This window comes from Oncorhynchus clarkii, chromosome 12, assembly GCF_045791955.1.
Source record: "Oncorhynchus clarkii lewisi isolate Uvic-CL-2024 chromosome 12, UVic_Ocla_1.0, whole genome shotgun sequence".
Taxonomy (NCBI): domain Eukaryota; kingdom Metazoa; phylum Chordata; class Actinopteri; order Salmoniformes; family Salmonidae; genus Oncorhynchus; species Oncorhynchus clarkii.
In genome coordinates, this window is record NC_092158.1 from 12,476,260 (window position 1) to 12,504,008 (window position 27,749).

The following is a 27,749-nucleotide window of genomic DNA, read 5'->3' on the forward strand; positions in this document are numbered from 1 at the left end:
GTTTATACAGTGGGGCAAAAAAGTATTTAGTCAGCCACCAATTGTGCAAGTTCTCCCACTTAAAAAGATGAGAGAGGCTTGTAATTTTCATCATAGGTACACTTCAACTATGACAGACAAAATGAGAGAAACAAAATCCAGAAAATCACATTGTAGGATTTTTAATGAATTTATTTGCAAATTATGGTGGAAAATACGTATTTGGTCACCTACAAACAAGCAAGATTTCTGGCTCTCACAGACCTGTAACTTCTTCTTTAAGAGGCTCCTCTGTCCTCCACTCGTTACCTGTATTCATGACACCTGTTTGAACTTGTTATCAGTATAAAAGACACCTGTCCACAACCGCAAACAGTCACACTCCAAACTCCACTATGGCCAAGACCAAAGAGCTGTCAAAGGACACCAGAAACAAAATTGTAGACCTGCACCAGGCTGGGAAGACTGAATCTGCAATAGGTAAGCAGCTTGGTTTGAAGAAATCAACTGTGGGAGCAATTATTAGAAAATGGAAGACATACAAGACCACTGATAATCTCCCTCGATCTGGGGCTCCACGCAAGATCTCACCCCGTGGGGTGAAAATTATCGCAAAAATCCCAGAACCACACGGGGGAACCTAGTGAATGACCTGCAGAGAGCTGGGACCAAAGTAACAAAGCCTACCATCAGTAACACACTACAATTATTAGAAAATGGAAGACATACAAGACCACTGATAATCTCCCTCGATCTGGGGCTCCACGCAAGATCTCACCCCGTGGGGTGAAAATGATCGCAAAAATCCCAGAACCACACGGGGGAACCTAGTGAATGACCTGCAGAGAGCTGGGACCAAAGTAACAAAGCCTACCATCAGTAACACACTACGCCGCCGGGGACTCAAATCCTGCAGTGCCAGATGTGTCCCCCTGCTTAAGCCAGTACATGTCCAGGGCCATCTGAAGTTTGCTAGAGAGCATTTGGATGATCCAGAAGAAGATTGGGAGAATGTCATATGGTCAGATGAAACCAAAATATAACTTTTTGGTAAAAACTCAACTCGTCGTGTTTGGAGGACAAAGAATGCTGAGTTGCATCCAAAGAACACCATACCTACTGTGAAGCATGGGGGTGGAAACATCATGCTTTGGGGCTGTTTTTCTGCAAAGGGACCAGGACGACTGATCCGTGTAAAGGAAAGAATGAATGGGGCCATGTATCGTGAGATTTTGAGTGAAAACCTCCTTCCATCAGCAAGGGCATTGAAGATGAAACGTGGCTGGGTCTTTCAGCATGACAATGATCCCAAACACACCGCCCAGGCAACGAAGGAGTGGCTTCGTAAGAAGCATTTCAAGGTCCTGGAGTGGCCTAGCCAGTCTCCAGATCTCAACCCCATAGAAAATCTTTGGAGGGAGTTGAAAGTACGTGTTGCCCAGCAACAGCCCCAAAACATCACTGCTCTAGAGGAGATCTGCATGGAGGAATGGGCCAAAATACCAGCAACAGTGTGTGAAAACCTTGTGAAGACTTACAGAAAATGTTTGACCTCTGTCATTGCCAACAAAGGGTATATAACAAAGTATTGAGATAAACTTTTGTTATTGACCAAATACTTATTTTCCACCATAAGTTGCAAATAAATTCATAAAAAATCCTACAATGTGATTTTCTGGATTTTTTTTTCTAATTTTGTCTGTCAGGCCTCTCTCATCTTTTTAAGTGGGAGAACTTTCACAATTGGTGGCTGACTAAATACTTTTTTGCCCCACTGTATAGCACTTGTTTTGCTGGGGATGTAGATACTTTGTACCTGTTTCCTGCAGCATCTTCAAGAGGTCCTTTGCTGTTGTTCTGAGATTGATTTGCACTTTTCGCACCAAAGTATGTTCATCTCTAGGAGACAGAACGCGTCTCCTTCCTGAGCTGTATGAAGGAGGTCTACTATTTTTTCTGAGGTCTTGGCTGATTTCTTTTGATTTTCCCATGACGTCAAGCAAAGAGTCACTGAGTTTGAAGGTAGGTCTTGAAATACATCCACAGGTACACCTCCAATTGACTCAAATTATGTCAATTAGCCTATCCGAAGCTTCTAAAGCCATGACATAATTTTCTGGAATTTTCCAAGCTGTTGCACAGTCAACTTAGTGTATGTAAACGTCTGACCCACTGGAATTGTGATACAGTGAATTACATGTGAAATAACCTGTCTGTAAACAATTGTTGGAAAAATGACTTGTGTCATGCACAAAGTAGATGTCCTATCCGACTTGCCAAAACTATAGTTTGTTAACAAGTGTGTAGAGACCTACACTAGCCCTACCTAACGATCATGTCAATTATTGTCATAAAGGCTGTGCTGGCCTGTTTTTATATGTATTATAAAACAGTAGCCTAATAAACTGCATGTTTTTCCGACTCGTAGTGGGAGCACCAAAAGCCATGTATTTACGTCCACAGGAGATCATGGATTAGGGTGTGGTTCAATACAGTTTGACCCTTTCAACACAACCTAACATAAGTTTGATTTGAGTTTTTTGCCTAATAAAGCATTTTTAATATTCACATTTTCCCAGCGGTGGTGTGTTTCCACCAAACAGACTTGTTTCAGATCAAAATCAATGTGTGATGACGTAGTGCAACCCGGACATAGATGGTCCATGAATCGGCATATGCGAATACCAGTAGATTACCTTTAAAACAATGGTCGGACATCTTGGATGCAGTCTCCAGTTTTGATTATACCTCAGTGTTCCGGACCCCACTGGATGTTCTTTACCATAATAACTCTAAGAGCATGTTGTGATACATGTTATTTACCATAATAACTCTAAGAGCATGTTGTGATACATGTTATTTACCATAATAACTCTAAGAGCATGTTGTGATACTGTAGCCTATACAGTGCCTTGCGAAAGTATTCGGCCCCCTTGAACTTAGCGACCTTTTGCCACATTTCAGGCTTCAAACATAAAGATATAAAACTGTATTTTTTTGTGAACAATCAACAACAAGTGGGACACAATCATGAAGTGGAACGACATTTATTGGATATTTCAAACTTTTTTAACAAATCAAAAACGGAAAAATTGGGCGTGCAAAATTATTCAGCCCCCTTAAGTTAATACTTTGTAGCGCCACCTTTTGCTGCGATTACAGCTGGAAGTCGCTTGGGGTATGTCTCTATCAGTTTTGCACATCGAGAGACTGAAATTTTTTCCCATTCCTCATTGCAAAACAGCTCGAGCTCAGTGAGGTTGGATGGAGAGCATTTGTGAACAGCAGTTTTCAATTCTTTCCACAGATTCTCGATTGGATTCAGATCTGGACTTTGACTTGGCCATTCCAACACCTGGATATGTTTATTTTTGAACTATTCCATTGTAGACTTTGCTTTATGTTTTGGATCATTGTCTTGTTGGAAGACAAATCTCCGTCCCAGTCTCAGGTCTTTTGCAGACTCCATCAGGTTTTCTTCCAGAATGGTCCTGTATTTGGCTCCATCCATCTTCCCATCAATTTTAACCATCTTCCCTGTCCCTGCTGAAGAAAAGCAGGCCCAAACCATGATGCTGCCACCACCATGTTTGACAGTGGGGATGGTGTGTTCAGGGTGATGAGCTGTGTTGCTTTTACGCCAAACATAACGTTTTGCATTGTTGCCAAAAAGTTCAATTTTGGTTTCATCTGACCAGAGCACCTTCTTCCACATGTTTGGTGTGTCTCCCAGGTGGCTTGTGGCAAACTTTAAAACTACACTTTTTATGGATATCTTTAAGAAATGGCTTTCTTCTTGCCACTCATCCATAAAGGCCAGATTTGTGCAATATACGACTGATTGTTGTCCTATGGACAGAGTCTCCCACCTCAGCTGTAGATCTCTGCAGTTCATCCAGAGTGATCATGGGCCTCTTGGCTGCATCTCTGATCAGTCTTCTCCTTGTATGAGCTGAAAGTTTAGAGGGACGGCCAGGTCTTGGTAGATTTGCAGTGGTCTGATACTCCTTCCATTTCAATATTTTCGCTTGCACAGTGCTTCTTGGGATGTTTAAAGCTTGGTAAATCTTTTTGTATCCAAATCCGGCTTTAAACTTCTTCACAACAGTATCTCGGACCTGCCTGGTGTGTTCCTTGTTCTTCATGATGCTCTCTGCGCTTTTAACGGACCTCTGAGACTATCACAGTGCAGGTGCATTTATACGGAGACTTGATTAAACACAGGTGGATTGTATTTATCATCATTAGTCATTTGGGTCAACATTGGATCATTCAGAGATCCTCACTGAACTTCTGGAGAGAGTTTGCTGCACTGAAAGTAAAGGGGCTGAATAATTTTGCACGCCGAATTTTTCAGTTTTTGATTTGTTAAAAAAGTTTGAAATATCCAATAAATGTCATTCCACTTCATGATTGTGTCCCACTTGTTGTTGATTCTTCACAAAAAAATACAGTTTTATATCTTTATGTTTGAAGCCTGCAATGTGGCAAAAGGTCGCAAAGTTCAAGGGGGCCGAATACTTTCGCAAGGCACTGTATGTTATTTACCATAATAACTCTAAGAGTATGTTGTGAAACGTGTTATTTTCCATAATAACTCTAAGAGCATGTTGTGATACTGTAGCCTATATGTTCTTTACCATAACCGTAAGAGCTTGTGTTGTGTCATTGTATATCGATAACGTCATCCCCGGTTGGGGCGTGTCTCGTTTAAGTGTACAGTTTCATCTCCAGCTGCAAGGAGATGAAGCTTTGACACGATGAAACAACTCGCTATAAAGGGTATTATCCTGTTAGTATATACGCAGTACTTTAAGATTTGATACACATTTTGATCTTTTATTGTTGTTGTTAGTCATACTGCATATTGTTTTTGTCATTTTGAAGCTTCTGTGTTGCCCTCGTCTTACAGCATACTACGATTCCCATGGTGCATTACGTCTCCCATAATGCAATGCTCCGTCTAGGTTAGCCTGCAGTTAGCTTAGCTTAGAATGTAATTTTGAATTAATTTCATGTCATTGACCACGTTTCCATCCACAGTTTTTATGCGAGTAAAGTCATATAGTATTTTAAAAAATAACGACAGCTGTGTAATTTTATAAATGGCGACAGATCATTTGTTTGTTCGACATGGTGAGATATTGTCTGTAAAATTAATTATGCAGGAAACGGCGGTGGTAACCGATATATCAAAGTAAATTTGGAGTATATGGTGTATGGTCCTCCCACTACGACTCGGGAAACCATACAGTTTATTAGGCTACAGAGGAAATAATTTATGAAGGGTGGTGGAACTGCACGGTGATAAGCTTGATGCTGCTTTCCAATAAATAGAGGGTCTTATTCTGGTGACATGGTGATCGATGTGTGACTGCCATTTGACAAATACAAATACTCTGGCTCTTATCCATCATCATCTCATGTAGATAGCCAACCTGCACAGCCTACCCACATCGTATATAGGAGATGTGGGGTAGGTCACAGGTGCCAAGACCAGAGTAGGCACATTTCTTATTTAAAGCAAAAGTTTTGTGACAAAACTAATCGTAGAGTTGAAAATGTGATGGAAACACATTGAACTTCATTCGGTATGTGAAAATGTAAGCGATAAAGTCCCTTTTGTGTGCACTACGTCATCACACATTGATTTTTATCTGAAACACCACCGCTGGGAAAATGTGCAAATTAAAAATGTTTTATTAGAAAAAAAACTAAAATCAAACTTATATGCAACTGTTCAGGGAAGTAAGGAACAAATACACACAGTCAGTCAGGAAAGCAAAGGCCAACTTTTTCAAGCAGAAATTTGCATCCTGTAGCTCTAACTCCAAAAAGTTCTGGGACACTGTAAAGTCCATGGAGAACAAGAGCACCTCCTCCCAGCTGCCCACTGCACTGAGGCTAGGTAACACGGTCACCACCGATAAATCCATGATAATCGAAAACTTCAACAAGCATTTCTCAACGGCTGGCCATGCCTTCCTCCTGGCTTCTCCAACCTCGGCCAACAGCTCCCCCCCCCTCAATTCTCGGGACAAACTTTTCTCTGTATATATCAATGATGTTGCTCTTGCTGCGGGCGATTCCCTGATCCACCTCTACGCAGACAACACCATTCTGTATACTTCTGGCCCTTCCATGGACACTGTGCTATCTAACCTCCAAACAAGCTTCAATGCCATACAACACTCCTTCCGTGGCCTCCAACTGCACGCCCGACTAACATCACCACTCTGGATGGTTCCGACCTAGAATATGTGGACATCTATAAGTACCTAGGTGTCTGGCTAGACTGTAAACTCTCCTTCCAGACTTACATCAAACATCTCCAATCTAAAATCAAATCTAGAGTCGGCTTTCTATTCCGCAACAAAGCCTCCTTCACTCACGCCGCCAAACTTACCCTAGTAAAACTGACTATCCTACCGATCCTCGACTTCGGCGATGTCATCTACAAAATAGCTTCCAATACTCTACTCAGCAAACTGGATGCAGTTTATCACAGTGCCATCTGTTTTGTTACTAAAGCACCTTATACCACCCACCACTGCGACCTGTATGCTCTAGTTGGCTGGCCCTCGCTACATATTCGTCGCCAGACCCACTGGCTCCAGGTCATCTACAAGTCCATGCTAGGTAAAGCTCCGCCTTATCTCAGTTCACTGGTCACGATGGCAACACCCACCCGTAGCACGCGCATCTCACAGATCATCCCTAAAGCCAACACCCCATTTGGCCGCCTTTCTTTCCAGTTCTCTGCTGCCTGTGACTGGAACGAATTGCAAAAATCGCTGAAGTTGCAGACTTTTATCTCCCTCACCAACTTTAAACATCTGCTATCTGAGCAGCTAACCGATCGCTGCAGCTGTACATAGTCCATCGGTATATAGCCCACCCAATTTACCTACCTCATCCCCATACTGTTTTTATTGATTTACTTTTCTGCTCTTTTGCATACCAGTATCTCTACCTGCACATGACCATCTGATCATTTACCACTCCAGTGTTAATCTGCAGAATTTTAATTATTTGCCTACCTCCTCATGCCTTTTGCACACAATGTATATATACTCTTTTTTTCTACTGTGTTATTGACTTGTTTATTGTTTACTCCATGTGTAACTGTGTTGTTGTCTATTCACACTGCTATGCTTTATCTTGGCCAGGTCGCAGTTGTAAATGAGAACTTGTTCTCAACTAGCCTACCTGGTTAAATAAAGGTGGAATAAAATTATGTTAGGTTGTGTTGAAAGGGTCAAACTGTATTGAACCACACCCTAATCCATGATCTCCTGTGGATGTAAATACATGGCTTTTGGTCCTCCCACTACGAGTCGGAAAAACATGCAGTTTATTAGGCTACTGTTTTATAATACATGTAAAAACAGGCCAGCACAGCCTTTATGACAATAATTGACATGATCGTTAGGTAGGGCTAGTGTAGGTCTCTATTCTATAATGTCAGAGGTGTCCCTGGTGCCATGACGAGGGAAGAGAACAGGGAATACATTATGCATCACTGTGCCTTGGTATAAAAGAAAGGCCCAACGGACACCAGTCTGTTAGCAAATCGGCTGCACTGTGTTGTATTTCTGGCTGTGGCATTGGATGCCATTTTTCACACTTGACCCCTTACATTCTTGATATAATTACAATCACATTCTAAGTGCATTATTTATGTTGAACGGACGAGACTATCAGACCCAGGGCTGCTCTCCTGTTTCTAAGTTGCACACTTGAGGAGAGAAGCTCCTAAATCACATATCACCTTAGCTAGCATTGGTAAGTCTGTGCTGAGTATGTCATGGGCCTGTTACCTAAAAAGGGTCTCCAAAGGATCTCCAAACGCATGCTTTGCTAGTTATTTTGGTTCAAAATGGGACTGGTGCCCCCCACTGTGCACACAAAGGTTATGCAAGCAACCAAAATAACTAACTAATCTCTAGTTCAAACGGATCATTTTGGCTATACTACATACATAGTATCTTCTCACGAAAACGTCCTTAGCGTCAGAACGTTCTCCGTTTTTCTCTACGACCCCCACAAGCCCCACGGGACTCATCTGCACTCAGTAGCGCCAACGTGCCAACTTCTGTCTGTAGAGCCCAAACCATTTGGGCTACAAACTAATACGATCTTATGGAAAGGAGATACTCTCTCTTTTGCTCTATGACCCCACGGTAAAAATATATATTTTTTAAATATGGAAGTTCAGAGCCTTCAGAAAGTATTCACACCGCTGGACTTGTTCTGTATTTTGTTGTGTTACTGCCTGAATTTAAAATTGATTAAATTCCGATTTTTTCCCCCCACTGGCCTACACACAATACCCTATAATGTTAAAGTGGAATTGTGTTTGAACAACTGAAATCTATTGGGTGTGGATACCGTGGAAAGATGTGGGTCTACGCAAGTGTGATGTCATTAATGTTTGTGGAAATGCATGTATGTAACTGTTCCTCTCCATCTATGGGAGACAGTGACAGTTAACATCACACAACAATTCTCCAAAGGTAAGAACGTCATAAACAACCTTTGTTTGGCCTTTGTTTTCCAGTGTATGTAGTTACGTCATAAACAACCTACACTGCGTTTTCCATTAAATGTTACTTATGTAGGCAAGCTATACATAAAACTCCATTGCCCCACTCCCCAAAACCCATGCCCAGTGGCCCACGCCCCAAAACCCAGGCCCAGTGCCCCAAAACCCAGGCCCAGTGGCCCACGCCCCAAAACCAATGCCCAGTGGCCCACGCCCCAAAACCCAGGCCCAGTGGCCCACGCCGCAAAACCCATGCCCAGTGGCCCACGCCCCAAAACCCAGGGCCAGTGCCCCACGCCGCAAAACCCATGCCCAGTGGCCCACGCCCCAAAACCCATGCCCAGTGCCCCACGCCGCAAAACACATGCCCAGTGGCCCACGCCCCAAAACCCATGCCCAGTGGCCCACGCCCCAAAACCCAGGCCCACTGGCCCACAATCCATAACACAGGCCCAGTGACCCACACCCCAAAACCCAGGCCCAGTGGCCCACAATCCATAACACAGGCCCAGTGACCCACACCCCAAAACCCAGGCCCAGTGGCCCACAATCCAAAACACAGGCCCAGTGGCCCACGCCCCAAAACCCAGGCCCAGTGGCCCACGCCCCAAAACCCAGGCCCAGTAGCCCACGCCGCAAAACACAGGCCCAGTAGCCCACGCCGCAAAACACAGGCCCAGTTCCCCACAATTCAAAACACAGGCCCAGTTCCACACAATTCAAAACACAGGCCCAGTGCCCACACTCCGAAATACAGGCCCAGTGCCCACACTCCGAAATACAGGCCCAGTGCCCACACTCCGAAATACAGGCCCAGTGCCCACACTCCGAAATACAGGCCCAGTGCCCACACTCCGAAATACAGGCCCAGTGCCCACACTCCGAAATACAGGCCCAGTGCCCACACTCCGAAATACAGGCCCAGTGCCCACACTCCGAAATACAGGCCCAGTGCCCACACTCCGAAATACAGGCCCAGTGCCCACACTCCGAAATACAGGCCCAGTGCCCACACTCCGAAATACAGGCCCAGTGCCCACACTCCGAAATACAGGCCCAGTGCCCACACTCCGAAATACAGGCCCAGTGCCCACACTCCGAAATACAGGCCCAGTGCCCACACTCCGAAATACAGGCCCAGTGCCCACACTCCGAAATACAGGCCCAGTGCCCACACTCCGAAATACAGGCCCAGTGCCCACACTCCGAAATACAGGCCTAGTGCCCACTCTCCGAAATACAGGCCCAGTGCCCCACACTTTAGTAGCCTAGCTACAATTAAACTGTTACTCATACTGTATCATTAATGTGTGCATACTAATACAAAATGTATACTAATACTAAACCCATACTGATGATAAATCCATACTAATACTAAACCCATACCGATGCTAAATCCATAATGATGCTAAATCCATACTGATGCTAAACACATACTAATACTAAAACCATATTGATACTAAATCCATATTGATACTAAATCCATACCAATACCATACTAATACTAAAGCCATACTAGTACTATACTAATACTAACGCCATACTGATACTATACTAATACTAACGCCATACTGATACTAAACCAGTAATAATACTAAAGCCATACTGATACTATACTAATACTGAACCCATTCTAATTCTGAACCCATACTAAAACTAATACTAATACCAAACCCATACTAATACTAAAGCCACACTAATACTATACTACTACTGAACCCATTCTAATTCTTAACCCATACTAATACTAAACCCACACTGATACTAATACTATACTAATACTAAACCCATACTGATACTAATACTAAACCCATACGGATACTAATACTAAACCCCTACTGATACCAAACCCATACTAAACCCATACTAATACCAAATCCATACTAATACCAAACCCATTCTAATACTAAAGCCACACTAATACTATACTACTACTGAACCCATTCTAATTCTTAACCCATACTAATACTAAACCCATACTGATACTAATACTATACTAATACTAAACCCATACTGATACTAAACCCATACTAATACTAAACCCCTACTAATACTAAACCCCTACTAATACTAAACCCCTACTAATACTAAACCCATACTGATACCAAACCCATACTAATACTAAACCCCTACTAATACTAAACCCCTACTAATACTAAACCCCTACTAAACTACTAAATACTAAACCCCTACTAAACCCATACTAATACTAAACCCATACTAATACTAAGTCCATTCTGGGATTGTTGAGAAGTAGACCGTTTTGAACAGGGTTTAATAGTTATTTCCATGGACCATCAATTTGTAACAGTTCCTATTATGCAATTGTTTCTAGTCACCAACAGATAGCAGTATATTACCACAACCTCTAACCAATTAACTTACTATTCATCACTACCTTACAAGTTCTACTCAATAATACGTGTTTCACTACTTATTTACTATATACAGTGCCTTGCGAAAGTATTCGGCCCCCTTGAACTTTGCGACCTTTTGCCACATTTCAGGCTTCAAACAAAGATATAAAACTGTATTTTTTTGTGAAGAATCAACAACAAGTGGGACACAATCATGAAGTCGAACGACATTTATTGGATATTTCAAACTTTTTTAACAAATCAAACACTGAAAAATTGGGCGTGCAAAATTATTCAGCCCCCTTAAGTTAATACTTTGTAGCGCCACCTTTTGCAAGCGATAATATTGAAATGGAAGGAGTATCAGACCACTGCAAATCTACCAAGACCTGGCCGTCCCTCTAAACTTTCAGCTCATACAAGGAGAAGACTGATCAGAGATGCAGCCAAGAGGCCCATGATCACTCTGGATGAACTGCAGAGATCTACAGCTGAGGTGGGAGACTCTGTCCATAGGACAACAATCAGTCAAATATTGCACAAATCTGGCCTTTATGGAAGAGTGGCAAGAAGAAAGCCATTTCTTAAAGATATCCATAAAAAGTGTTGTTTAAAGTTTGCCACAAGCCACCTGGGAGACACACCAAACATGTGGAAGAAGGTGCACTGGTCAGATGAAACCAAAATTGAACTTTTTGGCAACAATGCAAAACGTTATGTTTGGCGTAAAAGCAACACAGCTGAACACACCATCCCCACTGTCAAACATGGTGGTGGCAGCATCATGGTTTGGGCCTGCTTTTCTTCAGCAGGGACAGGGAAGATGGTTCAAATTGATGGGAAGATGGATGTAGCCAAATACAGGACCATTCTGGAAGAAAACCTGATGGAGTCTGCAAAAGACCTGAGACTGGGACGGAGATTTGTCTTCCAACAAGACAATGATCCAAAACATAAAGCAAAATCTACAATGGAATGGTTCAAAAATAAACATATCCAGGTGTTAGAATGGCCAAGTCAAAGTCCAGACCTGAATCCAATCGAGAATCTGTGGAAAGAACTGAAAACTGCTGTTCACAAATGCTCTCCATCCAACCTCACTGAGCTCGAGCTGTTTTGCAAGGAGGAATGGGAAAAAATGTCAGTCTCTCGATGTGCAAAACGGATAGAGACATACCCCAAGCGACTTACAGCTGTAATCGCAGCAAAAGGTGGTGCTACAAAGTATTAACTTAAGGGGGCTGAATAATTTTGCACGCCCAATTTTTCAGTTTTTGATTTGTTAAAAAAGTTTGAAATATCCAATAAATGTCGTTCCACTTCATGATTGTGTCCCACTTGTTGTTGATTCTTCACAAAAAAATACAGTTGTATATCTTTATGTTTGAAGCCTGAAATGTGGCAAAAGGTCGCAAAGTTCAAGGGGGCCGAATACTTTCGCAAGGCACTGTATGAACAATAACTCAGTAAATCTTTGTAATTCTTGCATGTTGAGTCTATATTTTTGTTCAGTGTACATAATAAACTCAGCAAAAAAAGAAACGTCCTCTCACTGTCAACTACGTTTATTTTCAGCAAACTTAACATGTGTAAATATTTGTATGAACATAACAAGATTCAACAACTGAGACATAAACTGAACAAGTTCCACAGACATGTGACTAACAGAAATTGAATAATGTGTCCCTGAACAAAAAGGGGGGGTCAAAATCAAAAGTAACAGTTAGTATCTGGTGTGGCCACCAGCTGCATTAAGTACTGCAGTGCATCTCCTCCTCATGGACTGCACCAGATTTCCCAGTTCTTGCTGTGAGATGTTACCCCACTCTTCCACCAAGGCACCTGCAAGTTCCCGGACATTTCTGGGGGCATTGGCCCTAGCCCTCACCCTCCGATCCAACAGGTTCCAGACGTGCTCAATGGGGTTGAGAGCCGGGCTCTCGCTGGCCACGGCAGAACACTGACATTCCTGTCTTGGAGGAAATCAGCCATACTGCTCATTCTGCTCGTGGTAGCATTGTCATGCTGGAGGGCCATGTCAGGATGAGCCTGCAGGAAGGGTACCACATGAGGGAGGAGGATGTCTTCCCTGTAACGCACAGCATTGAGATTGCCTACAATGACAACAAGCTCAGTCCGATGATGCTGTGACACACCGCCCCAGACCATGACGGACCCTCCACCTCCAAATCGATCCCGCTCCAGAGTACAGGCCTCGGTGTAACGCTCATTCCTTCTACGATAAACGCGAATCCGACCATCACCCCTGGTGAGACAAAACCAGTCCTGTCTGGTCCAGCGATGGTGGGTTTGTGCCCATGGGTGATGTTGTTGCCGGTGATGTCTGGTGAGGACCTGCCTTACAACAGACCTACAAGTCCAGCCTCTCTCAGCCTATTGCGGAAAGTCTGAGCACTGAAGGAGGGATTGTGCGTTCCTGTGTAACTCGGGCAGTTGATGTTGCCATCTTGTATCTGTCCCGCAGGTGTGATGTTCGGATGTACCGATCCTGTGCAGGTGTTGTTACGTGGCCTGCCACTGCAAGGACGATCAGCTGTTGTCCTGTCTCCCTGTAGCGCTGTCTTAGGCATCTCACAGTACGAACATTGCAATTGATTTCCCTGACCACATCTGCAGTCCTCATGCCTCCTTGCAGCATGCCTAAGGCACGTTCACGCAGATGAGCAGGGACCCTGTGAATCTTTCATTTGGTGTTTTTCATAGTCAGTAGAACGGCCTCTTTAGTGTCCTACGTTTTCATAACTGTGACCTTAATCGCCTACCGTCTCTAAGCTGTTAGTGTCTTAACGACCGTTCCACGGGTGCGTGTTCATGAATTGTTTATGGTTCATTGAACAAGCATGGGAAACAGTGATTAAACCCTTTACAATGAAGATATGTGAAGTTTTTTGGATTTTTACAAATTATCTTTGAAAGACAGGATCCTGAAAAAGGGATGTTTCTTTTTTGCTGAGTTTGTTAAATTGTCTTTGTGTTTAAATTGTCTTTAAATTTCACAACATTTTAGGCCCCACAGGCTGTCCCAAGATATGACATGAAAGTGAATTCTGACAAAGGCCCTTACTTGACTCTAAAAGGTTGTATTCTATACCCATTTGAAGATAAACAAGTTATTCATGTGTATGATAAGATTAAAGACTCTCTCTAGGGACCCAATTTACATTTTAGGGGACCGCACATGGGTCCCGGATCCCAAGTTTGGGAACCAGTGTACTACTAACTTCTCCCCCTGCTTGCTACAATGCTTCCTCTCTCTGTGTATCTCCTTTGCCTCTTTCATTGCAGCCTGACTCACCACTGTCTGTCTCACTACTCTCTATAAAGAACAGGTATTTTGTTATGAGAACTTATAGTTGCCCATCTTTTGACTATGGCTAGCTTAATTTCAGTCAACTCTCCTGCTGAGGTCAAGCTCCGTTCAACATTAGCTTCTAACGTCATCCTTTTTCTACCTGGCTAACAGCCAGAGCCCTTGAGCTAGATAGCTAGCTAGACATCTGACTGAAATATCTATTTACACGGGGATGTGTGTTTCACGGCAGAAGTCGAGAGATGTTCAAATAATTCCCACTGTCAGCGGTGTCTCTGCTACTTGCCACTGATCTGGGCTGAGGTAGTTCGTTTCACCTCTCAGCCTATGTCGTGTGCGGAATTTCCCGTTGGACAGAGTGAAGAGTGAATGTGCTGCTAACAAGGCAAATCCAGGGGGAGCAGGCAAACATAACGAGCATTCAACTTGTTCGCAGAGGTCGGCACGATTATAACTCAGATCAAGAAGCCTTCTGAGCGTTGATCAACGTTGGGAATGCAATAATATAATAATATAATAACTAAATAAAAAGGTGAGTAAATGCTATTTCACAAATAAAAAGATGCTTTTACGTGTGTTTACCCTGCACTACATCCCTGGTTGAATCTGGAAAAAAACATTCATAAATGTCAATATCCTGCCAGGCAAAATTGAATCTACATTTGTCTGGCATTTTAGCTATCGACGTGACGTTTGGAGCGCGCCTATTCAGTCAGTTCTGTACCTACCTGGCTGAGTGGCAGTGTGGGTGGAATGAGCAAGCTCGCCTGGAAACCAGAGTGCGAAACACGTGAGGACATCTGCTTTACAAGACCAATACATTTCTACTATTTTTCATATTAACATATGTGATCATTTTCTGTTCTCTCTTTTTAATTCAAGTACTTTTAAAGTACCAACTTGAGAAAATGTCTGATTTTCAAGGTATTCCAGTACTTGAATTTCAGAGTACCAAATTCAAGTACATCAAGCAACTTGTGCGAACCCTGTTTGAAACAAAATACTTACCTGAAGAAGAAAAAAACATAATATACACAAATTGTTCTCCTATATCCATTTATCAATATTCCACATTTCTACACATTTCCGGAGATTAGCCAGTACACGGTTCACAACGGTGAGGAAAACAATTACTGTTTATTCTATTCCCTCATCGTCATAAGAGGACAAACCTTCCTTAAAGGATTTGATCATGTGGCGCTGCTCATTTGAGGAAGTGTCTGAAAACACACAGACATGAAGCATTGATTCCACCTGGCTGATCGATGAGGCAGCCGGCCCTATTATTATATTCAAAACAGGGGAAATATTCAGTAGAAAAAGCACCATGTCGTTCAACTAGTGTGTGTCCAAAATGGCACCCTATTCCCTATGTAGTGCACTAAACTGACCAGTAGTGCCCTATAGGGAATAGTATGCCATTACAGACACAGCACTGCTGGTATCATGGGCCATATGAGGTAGCATCAGCCAGACATAGTCATCTCCCAGTGAATCTCTCTCTACCTGGTGGGGCAGCTGCTAGTTGTGGTGGAGGTGACATCAACCCAGGCTCATAGTTTCGAGTATGAGATATCTGAACTGTGGTGACATAAGTTAACCATTTAGTGATTAATCTATTAAAAGGACTTAATCTAGCTAATGTTAAAACCACAGTTTGGCTGGATGATGAATCAATCAACCACTATGGATAGATCAGGATCATCATAATTCAATATTTTACAACATTTTCTAAATTAGTTGCAAAGTGTTTTCTTATTATGATGCCTTGGCTTGAAACATTACTAAATTAGATGATTGTATATTACAGTAATCTTCTCCACCACCAACACCACCATAATGGCTTTTATTTTAGATGAAATGTGTTCCAGGAAGCATATGGCATATGGAGCTGAACTAGGTCAACCATTAACGAACTAACACGAAGCTTCTCAGACAGAGAACACCCAACTGAAGCCCCGCTTCTAATCTACACGGGTAGATATTTCACTGTTTGACTGACCTTAGCTAATGTATGAATGGACCCTAGTTAATAAGGGTGCACTATAAAGGGGATAGGGCTCCATTTCACATACACGCCTATGTTTATGGAGCAACAGCTCTCCGTCCCCAGAAATATTTATCTGCAATCTTCTTGTTCAACAACATTTGAATGGATCTTGGAGTAATAACAAACAAATCAATTCACCGCCAGTCAGCCTCAGATGACAGATGGTTTACCTGACGTCACCCGAGCTAGCTAACGCTCAGCTAGCATTATTACTTAATATGACCACATCGCTTTCTTCTTCTGTACGGGGCCGGCCAAGCCTACTGCCTGCCTGCCGACCAAACCATTTCCCATTTTGTCTTTCCATCAAAGCCATCAAAGAGCACATCATGGCACAGTACAACCTTGCTCCGAGGATAGCGTAGCCTTTGTCTCTTATAGAAAGCTTCTATTGTTGCTCCACTGATTCTAAAAAGGGTGGTTGTGACAGAGCACTCAAGAGCAATGGCCCCTCTTGCACAAGCAGGAGATAATGGCCCCTCTTGCACAAGCAGGAGACAATGGCCCCTCTTGCACAAGCAGGAGACAAGGGCCCCTCTTGCACAAGCAGGAGACAATGGCCCCTCTTGCACAAGCAGGAGACAATGGAACTGCAGATCAAGAAGAATGTTCTCCCATAGCTGTCCCTCTAATGTCATCTAGCAAGCTGGGTAATTCCTCATGTTAGAAAGCATCACAAACATGGCTGATACGATCTAATCATATACAATGTGCTAGTTTAATATTCTACTAACATTAACATTTCCTGAAGCAAAAGTACAGTTGGCTTTCAAAAAGAAAGGAGAACCAAGGAACTATTCATATAATGAAATGGCCTTCGTCAGGGAGTACCATATACAAATATTCAATAACAAACATTTCTGGATTAATCAAAAGTGAAGCCATTATCATTTCACCATCTGACTGTGTGACCTTCAAACCGAAAGGAAAAGCAATCAACAAAAGCAACAACACATAGCATATTAAATCCTTAAAACCCTGTAGGTTTGGTTTGAAGGCAGCTAAGCTAGATAAGTCTCAGCACTCTGGATCCTTCTTGCCATGCATGGCTATGGTTCAATGTCTAATCAGAATATTGCTCAACCTGCTTTAACAGAGTCACCTCACTTGGCTGGCTGCTCCCTCTGGCCTGACAGAATTATCTTCTGCATCACAGAGAGACCAGCAGAGCAGAGATTGGGTGAACAGAGCTAGCTACGCAGAGACAGAGAACTCCATTTCACTGCAGAGCAAAACAGAGAGAACAGGGAAGTATCAGTGGCTCAGTGGCATTGGACGGTCATCCACCATTTTGTGATCCTCAAGGTCTGCATGGGCAACCCAGTCCCCCCCCTGCCCTGCCTGCCTATACCCTGCTATCTTGTTACACAGATGGGACTGTTTAGCTAGGAGCACAGACCTGGACCAGTTTCCTTTCTCGATTTCTGCTGTCATAGCTGCCAGAGAAAGGAGAAGTGAAATGTTCTCTCTGCTCGGTGGTTGCCTTGTCACCACAAGGTCTTCTTCAGAAGACAGGTAGACAGAAGAGATTTGAGGATCACAGTTCAGCCACCACCAAATATGAAACTTAATCTCCCTTTGAGATAGCAGTCATGCTGTAGGTTAACCAAGGTTTCCAGAGAAGGCCGTGAGAAGGGTTTACTGATAACACGATGAAACACAAACATACATTTGCAGTGCTTCAGCCTACATTTGCAGTGCTTTCAAATTTAGGTAATTGGGTTTTATTTCTGATAAAACCACACAACTCAGGCTTTTAGGCTCACAGCAATAAGGTTAATTAAATATGCCATCCCCAAAAAGTATTAAGTGCACAAACTAATTGCAAGCCTTCAGCACAATTATTTAAAAAAACATTAGTATTTTTTTTGATCGGTGGAGGTACTTCTCACTTGGTTTCTCTGCCCTTTGGGTTAGAGTATTCTCCGTGGTCTGAGCTGATACATGTACCTTAGCAACTTCTCCAATGACGCAAACCTCACTTCTCTTTGATATTGCTCCTGCTCAAAACACCTGGTCTAGAGTGTTAAATCGCAAGGTAAAACATTCTGAATACATACAGGCACAGGTAAGCACCGTCAATGTGTCACTGTGTCAAATTATACAGCCTATTTTGTTAAAATGCCATTCATGTAATTTAATCCCCGAGGCCATATCACAGTTTTATATTGTTACATTTTAGTCATTTACCAGATGCTCTTATCCAGTGTGACTTACAGTAGTGAGTGCATACACATACTTTTTTCAAACTGCATCACAGTGCTTGGCTTGGCATCGTGTCAAGAGTTTCATCATTATTTTTATTAACACACTTACTGGCTACATTAGTTGCTAGAAATGCATTAATAGTAAAGGAAATCTGTGTAGTATTGAGAAGAAGAAAAAACATCTCATACTGCAAAGGCCTCAAGAAGCAATCATTCAGCATTCATTCAGCATTCATTCAGCATTCATTCATCAATCAATCATTCAGCATTCATTCAGCATTCATTCAGCATTCATTCAGCATTCATTCATCAATCAATCATTCAGCATTCATTCAGCATTCATTCAGCATTCATTCATCAATCAATCATTCAGCATTCATTCAGCATTCATTCAGCATTCATTCATCAATCAATCTTTCAGCATTTATTCATCAATCAATCATTCAGCATTCATTCAGCATTCATTTAGCATTCATTCATCAATCAATCATTCAGCATTCATTCAGCATTTATTACTCATTCAGCATTCATTCATCAATCATTCAGCATTTATTACTCATTCAGCATTCATTCAGCATTTATTACTCATGCAGCATTCAATCATCAATCATTCAGCATTCATTCAGCATTCATTCATCAATCAATCATTCAGCATTCATTCAGCATTTATTACTCATTCAGCATTCATTCATCAATCATTCAGCATTTATTACTCATTCAGCATTTATTACTCATTCAGCATTCATTCATCAATCATTCAGCATTTATTACTCATTCAGCATTCATTCAGCATTTATTACTCATTCAGCATTCATTCATCAATCATTCAGAATTCATTCAGCATTCATTACTCATTCAGCATTCACTCATCAATCATTCAGCATTCATTCAGCAGTTGTAAATGAGAACTTGTTCTCAACTAGCCTACCTGGTTAAATAAAGGTGAAATAAAAAAATAAAAAAACAATTAATTCAGCATTTATTCATCAATCATTCAGCATTCATTCATCAATCATTCAGCAATCTTTCAGCGACCATTCAGCAATCATTCAACGACCATTCAGCAATCATTCAACGACCATTCAGCAATCATTCATCATCAGAGGCAGAGCCAATATGAAACAATAATAATATCCGCCTCCCACACAAACAGTTAAACCACCACATAATTAAACAGTCATCTCACACTATTTGACATTTCCATTATCTTACCCAACTGACTGCTGCTCGCCATTCACAAGGCAGTGGAAATAATCAGAACAATGACTAATCCAGAGATCTCAATCAAAAATCAATCAAAATGGTCTGATTGTCAAAAGTTCTCTCAAGATCAATTACAAAGCCAAAGGGTTTGCATAAATACAAACAAGTTGAACCACATTTACTATGTGCCCATTAAAAATTATTGAGTTCTTTACTACTAGTAAACACTGTAATGATACCTTACATAAATTAGGTTCTTAGATGTAGTGACCAGTGGATAGGAAAGCCACAAGCCCAGAACGTCTGTTTGAAGCAAAACTCAAGCAAACCCAAACTCAAAACTCAAGCAAAACGCAAGCTGTGGCTCTGTTTTGAAAACGTCTTGGATTGTATTTCCCAAAGGGAATGTGCTGGGTCACGGATGAATACGTAGAGTTAAAGAAAGAAAACTGAAGAAGGATGTCCAAGGACATTCTTGGATAATAACCAGGAAGTGTTTTTCCACAAAGACAATTAGGCCAACTTCAGCAAACCATGATGCATTCAGCATTCCACTACACAATCCATAACCCATCTCTGTTTGACTTTGGCACCATTTCCCAAAGTTAGGCCAACAGAGCCGACCTGCCAATGCTATGTGTCCAATTCAAAATAGATTTGAGGCACATGGATTTCTCCCCTGAGAGGTCACACATTGCAGGCCTACAGAAAGCATGACTATTATTGGTCACTGATGACAGAAACCCACATAGGTGTGAAACAAAGGCTGTGAATAGGTTGTAACAGGATTAGCCTACTACAAGATTACATCAGTTCTCTCTCTTTCCACACATTGGGATTTGTCCACTACGTTCAGTGCTTTCATCTCCAGAATCAAACCATTTAATAAGAACATGGTTTACCTTGCTTCAGTGACGGTCATCATACTGGGCGTTCTCTATTGTTAGATCTAAGGTCAAAGCTCTGTAAATAATGTGTCCTAATCTTTTTCTCTTCATATTTTGAATTTATATATATATATTTTACCTTTATTTAACTAGGCATTACTGTCGTCTTCCTTTACCTGCCATAGCAGATACCAGTTACAGGGTGAAGGTGAGGTTACAAGCTGGTAGGTCTTGAAGTGAACGAAGCAAGACAGTGGACATAGATACAGATCCCACTGGTGGAAACGGGGAAGCCTAACAGAAGTATTACTTTCTAGATGTGAAATTTTGGAACAGTTTTGAAACTGTTTCCGCTGTATGCTAGTCTCTCCTACTTGTATAGAAGTATCTTAAGGTCCCTCTTCAGGTGAGCCAAACCACCCTCTTGAAGAGCAACACAAGACCCATTAATATTAACTTACCAGCGAGACCTCCTTCCCAACTCCTTAAATATTTAATCAGCCTTGGACAGCTTCATTGCTCTGTAGGCTGAGGCCAGTGGATCCCCTTTACAAGACCACTCCTGTTCACTCTCAAAGAGGGCCTTGTCCCCTGCCACTAGACTGCCTCACAAACTGGCGTCTCCAAAGAATTCAGAATTTTTCCACCGCAGCTCAGCTCGACTCGGCTGACAGAGTTGGTTTACTGTGTCTCGTTTGAGAAACTTATGAAGGATTGTGGATGAGACTGATCAGACTTGCTAACCTATGGGAAAGCTGGTGGCTACTGGCTAAGCCTATATCAGTCTGATTAAATATGGTTTACTAGATATCTTGAAAACAACATAAAGGCACATAGAGCTTCTTAAATTCAGTTCAAAATAGTCCTAGATGTCCACAGAGACTGCATGCATGTGCAATGATGCCTCATGTCTCATGATCGACACGGTGTCTGTTTAAAACAACAACATGTATTTAACCTTTATTTAACTAGGCAAGTCAGTTAAGAACAAATTCTTAACTTTGCGTGCCTCATCGCTTCAAAAAGTATAAATATAAGTGCACCCTTGTCACATACTAAGCAGTAAAAAGAAATCTCATCAGTATATAGTGTAAGATGTTTCTACAGATCAAACAAGGAAGCTCCTTACACAGGCTGACCTTACTAGGGATGTACCCCTGGCACTAACATCTTATGTAATATAAAGTCAATCTTATAAAATATTAAAAAACAGTTAAGTAACGTTATTTCATAACCCCTTCCAAAGTATACAGATAGAGAGAAGATGCCATTTGTGAACCTAGACAACAGTAACCAGAATGTCACTTCCACAAGAAAATCACTTCCTTTGACAGTTTAATATATTCTACCATGATCTGTGCTCTTGTACCTAAATACAAAATAATGCCAAGAAGAGCTATAATGTGGGTTAGGTTTGATTTACACGCAAGCTAATCAGAAAGCAGGTAAGATGGCAGAAAAAAAAAAACACTCAAAATATCCAATATTGACAGAAAGGGAGCCATTCTGAAATAGGGCCATAGCATGAACTACTAAAAGAAAGTCTGTTCACCGTTGCAGTAGGCTAGGCCCTACATCTTATGAGCCAATGCATCATGTCAAGAAAGCACTCACTGGACCATTTCAATTGGCTTTTGTGCCTCTCTCTGCCCTGCCACGGCCCCAGGTATCTACACTAGAGTGCATCACTCTGCCACTCTGCCCGAGCTCCATTTCATTCTTCCTATATGTCCAAACCGTCACTGAACTAAGAGGTCACATTCATTCTGTTGTCTAATTCTTCCCCTTTTCTTCAGAAGACTGAAATACCTCGCTAAAATCCTGTTACGAAATGTTTATAAAAGTGTCTCTTATGATTATAAGAACTTGACTAATGTTCACAACAGTAAATCCCTTACAACAGAATGGGGATATAACATTAAATTATATATAATTGTATTTGTCACATTCGTCGACTACAACAAAGTGTAGTTGTAGTCGGCGCATGTGAAATGCTTATTTATTAGCCCTTACCCAAAAAATGCAGAGTTCAAAAGTAATAAAAATATGCAAAAAATGTAAAAAGGAAATAGTAACACAATAAAATAACAATAAGGTGATTATAGACATGGAGTAGCGGTACCGAATCAGTGTGCAGGGGTACGAGGTAGTTGAAGTAATTGAGATGATATGTACATGTAGTTAGGAGTCAAAGTGACTCGGCAATCAGGATAGATAATAAACAGAGTAGCAGCACAGTATGTGAAGAGTGTGAAGCGTGTGTATGTGTGGAGTGCCTGTGTGTGGTGTCAATATTCATGTTTGTGTGTGTTATCGTATGTAGTGTTTGTATGTGTGTGTTGGGGTGTCAGTGTAGTATGTGTGAGTGTGTCGGTAGAGTCCAGTGAGTGTGCATAGAGCCAGTGCATAGAGCCAGTGCATAGAGCCAGTGCATAGAGCCAGTGCATAAAAAATTGAGGTCATAGGATTTTCCAATAGTTTTCTATGGGATACCCTTTTTATTAGGAACCTGGTTGCAGTTCCTATGGCTACCACTAGATGTCAACAGTCTTTAGAAATTGTTCGATGTTTTTCTTTTGAGAAATGAAGAAGTAGTCCTATTCATTGTAAGTGTCATTCCAGGTGGACTCGAATGTTTTGATGCGCGTGAACTGGAGCGCGCTTCACGTTGTTTTTATCCGGTATTAGAAACAGTTCATTCCGTCTTAAATTTTATAGATTATTTACATTTTAGGGTACCGGAGGTTGGATTAGGAATGTTGTTTGAAATGTTTGGACCAAGTTTACAGGTAACTTATTAGATACTTTGTAGGCATGTTGGGCAAGTTGAAACTGGTGTATTTCTGAATCAAATGCGCCAAATAAATGGACATTTTTGGGACATTATCGAACAAAAGGACCATTTGTGATGTTTCTGGTACATTTTGGAGTGCCAACAGAAGAAGATCTTCAAAAGGTAAGGCATTAATTATATTGCTATTTCTGACTTTTGTGGCGCACCTGCCTGGTTGAAATATGATTTTCATGTGTTTGTATGCGGGGCGCTGTCCTCAGATAACCGCATGATTTGCTTTCGCTGTAAAGCATTTTTGAAATCTGACAGCGGCTGGATTAACAAGAAGTTAAGCTTTATTTTGATGTATAACACTTATATTTTCAAGAATGTTAAATATTTGAATTTGGTATTTTTGAATTTCGCGCTCTGCAATTTCCCCGGATGTTGGCCAGGTGGGACGCTACCATCACACCTGCCCATAAGAAGTTAAATGGTGTTAGTCACATTGGCTACAGAGAGCGTGATAACACAGTCGTCAGGAACAACTGGTGCTCTTGTGCTTGGTTCAGTGTTGCTAGCCTCGAAGCAAACATAGAAGGCATTTAGCTTGTCTGGTAGGCTCGCGTCACTTGGCAGTTTGCGGCTTTGTAATCCGTGATAGTTTGCAATCCCTGCCACATCGGCGTCAGAGCCGGTGTAGTAGGATTCGATTTTAGTCCTGTATTGACGCTTAGCCTGTTTGATGGTTCGTCGGAGGGCATAGTGGGATTTCTTACAAGCGTCCGGATTAGTGTCCCGCTTCTTGAAAGTGGCAGCTCTAGCCTTTAGCTCAGTTCAAATGTTGCCTGTAAGCCATGGCTTCTGGTGGAGATACGTACGGTCACTGTGGGGACGACGTCGTCAATGCACTTATTAATGAAGCCAGTGACTGATGTGGTAAACCCTTCGATGTCTTTGGATGCATCCCTGAACATATTGGAGTCTGTACTAGTGAAACAGTCCTGTAGTTTAACATCTGCTTCATTGGACCACTTCTGTATTAAGCGCGCCTCTGGTACTTCCTGTTTGCCATTTTGCTTGTATGCAGGAATCAGGAGGATAGAGTTATGGTCAGATTTGGCAAATGGAGGGCGAGGGAGAGCCTTGTATGCGTGCGTGCGTCTCTGTGTGTGGAGTATAGGTGATCTAGGTTAATATCAATATTTGTATACGAGTAAAAGTCGCCTTGTTTAATTTGGAAAGACTGAGGTGCTTTTGGTGGCTTAATCCTTCCTACAGCAGGGCACAAATATTTAAACATAAACACGGTAATAGCCTAATGCATTGTCAGTCAGTGCAATGAGGAAGTAGACTAAATATTTGTGCATTGATGCTGAAGAAAAACAAAACTACTTTGATAAGCAAATGCACTTTAAACCCCAGAGTGTCAACACACAACTTCTGGAGGTCTTGGACAATCCATCAGAATTGGGCTACTGTGTAACGCTGGAGATCTGCTAACTTCATCCAGACTGGTTGAGACTAAAAATAGCCTAGACATGAGGTTTCACAGAGATGTTCTATCAGTGATCAATTGTGATCATAGCATAATATGTAGGCTATAATGCAGCTAACTTGGGTCGTAAGTATCCTTCTTCAAGGTGGAAGCTATTTGCGTTGTACAGGAATGACTGATCTGTAAAAGATCAAGACTACAGCATGAAGTCTCGCAAGAACATAACTTCCCAGCAAATACCAAAATCTGCCCTGCTCTGAAGCCATCTAGCCTACATATTTTCACTCCAAACATCCCAGCTAGCTCCTCCTTGAGAACCTGTTTCCCTTGACATGTGAGACTGAGACTAGCGCCACCATTTTGATTGCCTCCTAGCCCACAGTTGTCGCAGAGTGTATAGTTCAGTCTCCTTGTCAGCAAGATTTCCCCGTGGCCAGAGTGAGTGAGTCTGCAGGAGAGTCAGGCACACATTGCCTTCTCTTGACTGAGTGAATGCCAAGGAATGCCATTCCTTCAGCCATACGGTACACGGTACACACCAGTTAAACTGAGGTTGAGGAGAACTAGATGTATTGTACATGCCGAGAACATAAGTACATAAGTACATAAATAACAAATCGATTAACAAACGACTATTCAAACTCTAAATCTCAAAACAATGTGAAATAAAACATGTAAATTGTTAATTTCACTTTTTGGATAGCTCTGTCTATCTAATTTACTGTAGCCTAAATTGACGAATATGGCATAGCCTGCATGGTGAGACGGTTGAAGTGTAGCAAACTGCTTTTGAAAGTTATCTACTTTACTCTCAAGAACTTTGTAAGACTGCACTCCTCTCTCTGTGTGTGTGTGTGTGTGTGTGTGTGTGTGTGTGTACTGTTTGGGGACCACCACTTTGTAGAGCATGAACAACCCGCAGCTACAACCAGTACATTATTAAGCATTAAAATTCCCATCTCATCCATGTGTATCTGCGACTGTCCTTCTCTCACCAGCACATTGACAGCTCCAAACCATCACAGACTAGACCTACCACTGGGACCCATAATAACACTCCTAAGGTACTCTACATTTACCCCTAAACTCAATGACAATAATAGAACAGGTGGAAAGGAAATTAATCCAAAATAGAATATAATCTTCACCTTGACTTGTTCTCATAAATCACTATAAATTAAACTAACAATACTTGGAGGTATCCATAAAGACTTCCAAACTATAGCTACATTAACCCTGTAACAACCCAGAATTGGCTGCTGTACAGGAAAAGAAAGTCAACCTTTGTTCTTCCGTGAAGGCTCCTGTCTGACTCCAGGCTCTCCCCTGAGACTCATCTGCCTTCCTCCATTTTATGGTGAAGCCCCAATGACATACCTGACTTCAGAGCCTTGGCTGACAGCATAACATCCAAAACAGTTCTGCTTACAGCGCCACATCAGACTCAGAATACGTTTTAAAAAGAAGTCAAACTGATCATACGGATATTTCATCCAAGAAACTCGTAGCTAGATAGTTCCAATCATATGGAGAACCATATTAAATCCACATCAGATTAGATTGTAATTGGAGGAATAAACCATCGGCAGCATAACATAGTGGACATGGAGTGTCTGGACGTGTACCAGCGGCTATGCCAGCCAGACTGTCGCTAATGGAGGCTGGGCTCTCTCTTTCTGCTCTGGCTGGGAGTGGGAGAGGAGGTAGAGCAGTCCGTGCAATGGCTTCTCCTTGGAGCAATCGCACAACACAGCCGGGGGACCGACAGCTAAATCTCCTGACTCTTCAGACCTAGCGCAGCTCACAGCCTCGGCTTTCTTATTTCCTCCTTATCCAGTTTGACAAGAACACGAACGATAGATAGCTAGATAGCTACACGAATGGAAGGTTGGTAGAATATTGGTAGAAGAAGCTAGTTGACTTTGACTACCATGGTTTCCAGCGCCAGCCAGTTCGAGCATTCGTTTGTCCACTCGTTAATTCACGCTCGCCCAGGCTGGCTCAAGCAAGTCACCACGTCTGGTGCTACACTAACTAAGAAAGGAGATAAGCTCTTTCCAGGTCATTCACGAGGCGCTCTCTCTGTCTCCAAATTATTCCATCTATCAAACAACGACGTACTCGTGAACCATGAACCCAAACGAGCAGTGATCTTGAACAAACTGGCACATTTTATTATACACTCACAGTTACGTCTTCTTCTGGTGGAGAAGCGATCTTCTACATAAAAGTTGTCCTGTATTTCATGCGTTCGCCCGGTCTAATGGATGAACGCCATGTTTCCTGCTTCTCCTTTGCTGCAGCTGCAGATGACCTGAGATCCGCCTGTCTCTGAATAATGAGCAACCACAGAGACAAGGAAGACAATCTGCAAAGCAGGCAACACAAAGAAGTTTTGGAGACTAGCAAGCACCAGAGGGTGCACAAGAGTTTGCGATGAGACGACAGGAAAGGAGCAGCAGCAGGATGATGGTCAACGTGTGTATCCTCTGAGCAACTCGTCACAACGCGTGTATCCTCTGAGCAACTCATCCTTCACCGAGTCAAATTAAACCCCAGTCTCAGGCAGCCATGAATGGGCGTCGTTAACATCCAGAGAGGGAATCTAGTGCATGGATATAGAAGTTATATCCATATGCACACGTCATGAGGGTTATCAACAGTTCACAGACTGAAACTGGGTAATGATGCTGGATACTGTATCCCACATTCAACCTGACAGACAGGCAGGCAGACAGACTAGATTAGACAGACAGACAGACATACTAGATTAGACAGACAGACAGACTAGATTAGGCAGACAGACAAGCAGACAGAAAATAAGAGAATTGAAGAGACTATAATAGTAGTATAGAATAAAATAGAATAGAATAGCATATTGGCTTGCCCACCACCCTTGTCTCCCATTGTGTAATAAAG

At 42.1% G+C, this 27,749-nt stretch overlaps 1 protein-coding gene across 4 annotated transcripts in view; it reads right to left on the bottom strand.

Moving 5' to 3' along the window:
- Nucleotides 1–27,217, bottom strand: part of LOC139422717 (zinc finger protein 462-like) — a 74,095-nt gene extending 46,878 nt beyond the window's left edge. For 2 of the 4 annotated variants that reach the window (XM_071174024.1, XM_071174022.1), the window contains exon 1: nt 27,018–27,186. The gene's annotated coding sequence lies outside the window, so the exon portion shown is untranslated. Of the gene's footprint in view, nt 1–27,017 lie in introns of all 4 variants that reach the window. The other 2 variants (XM_071174025.1, XM_071174023.1) reach the window with 2 other exon arrangements.
- Between the last annotated feature and the right edge of the window lie 532 nt (nt 27,218–27,749).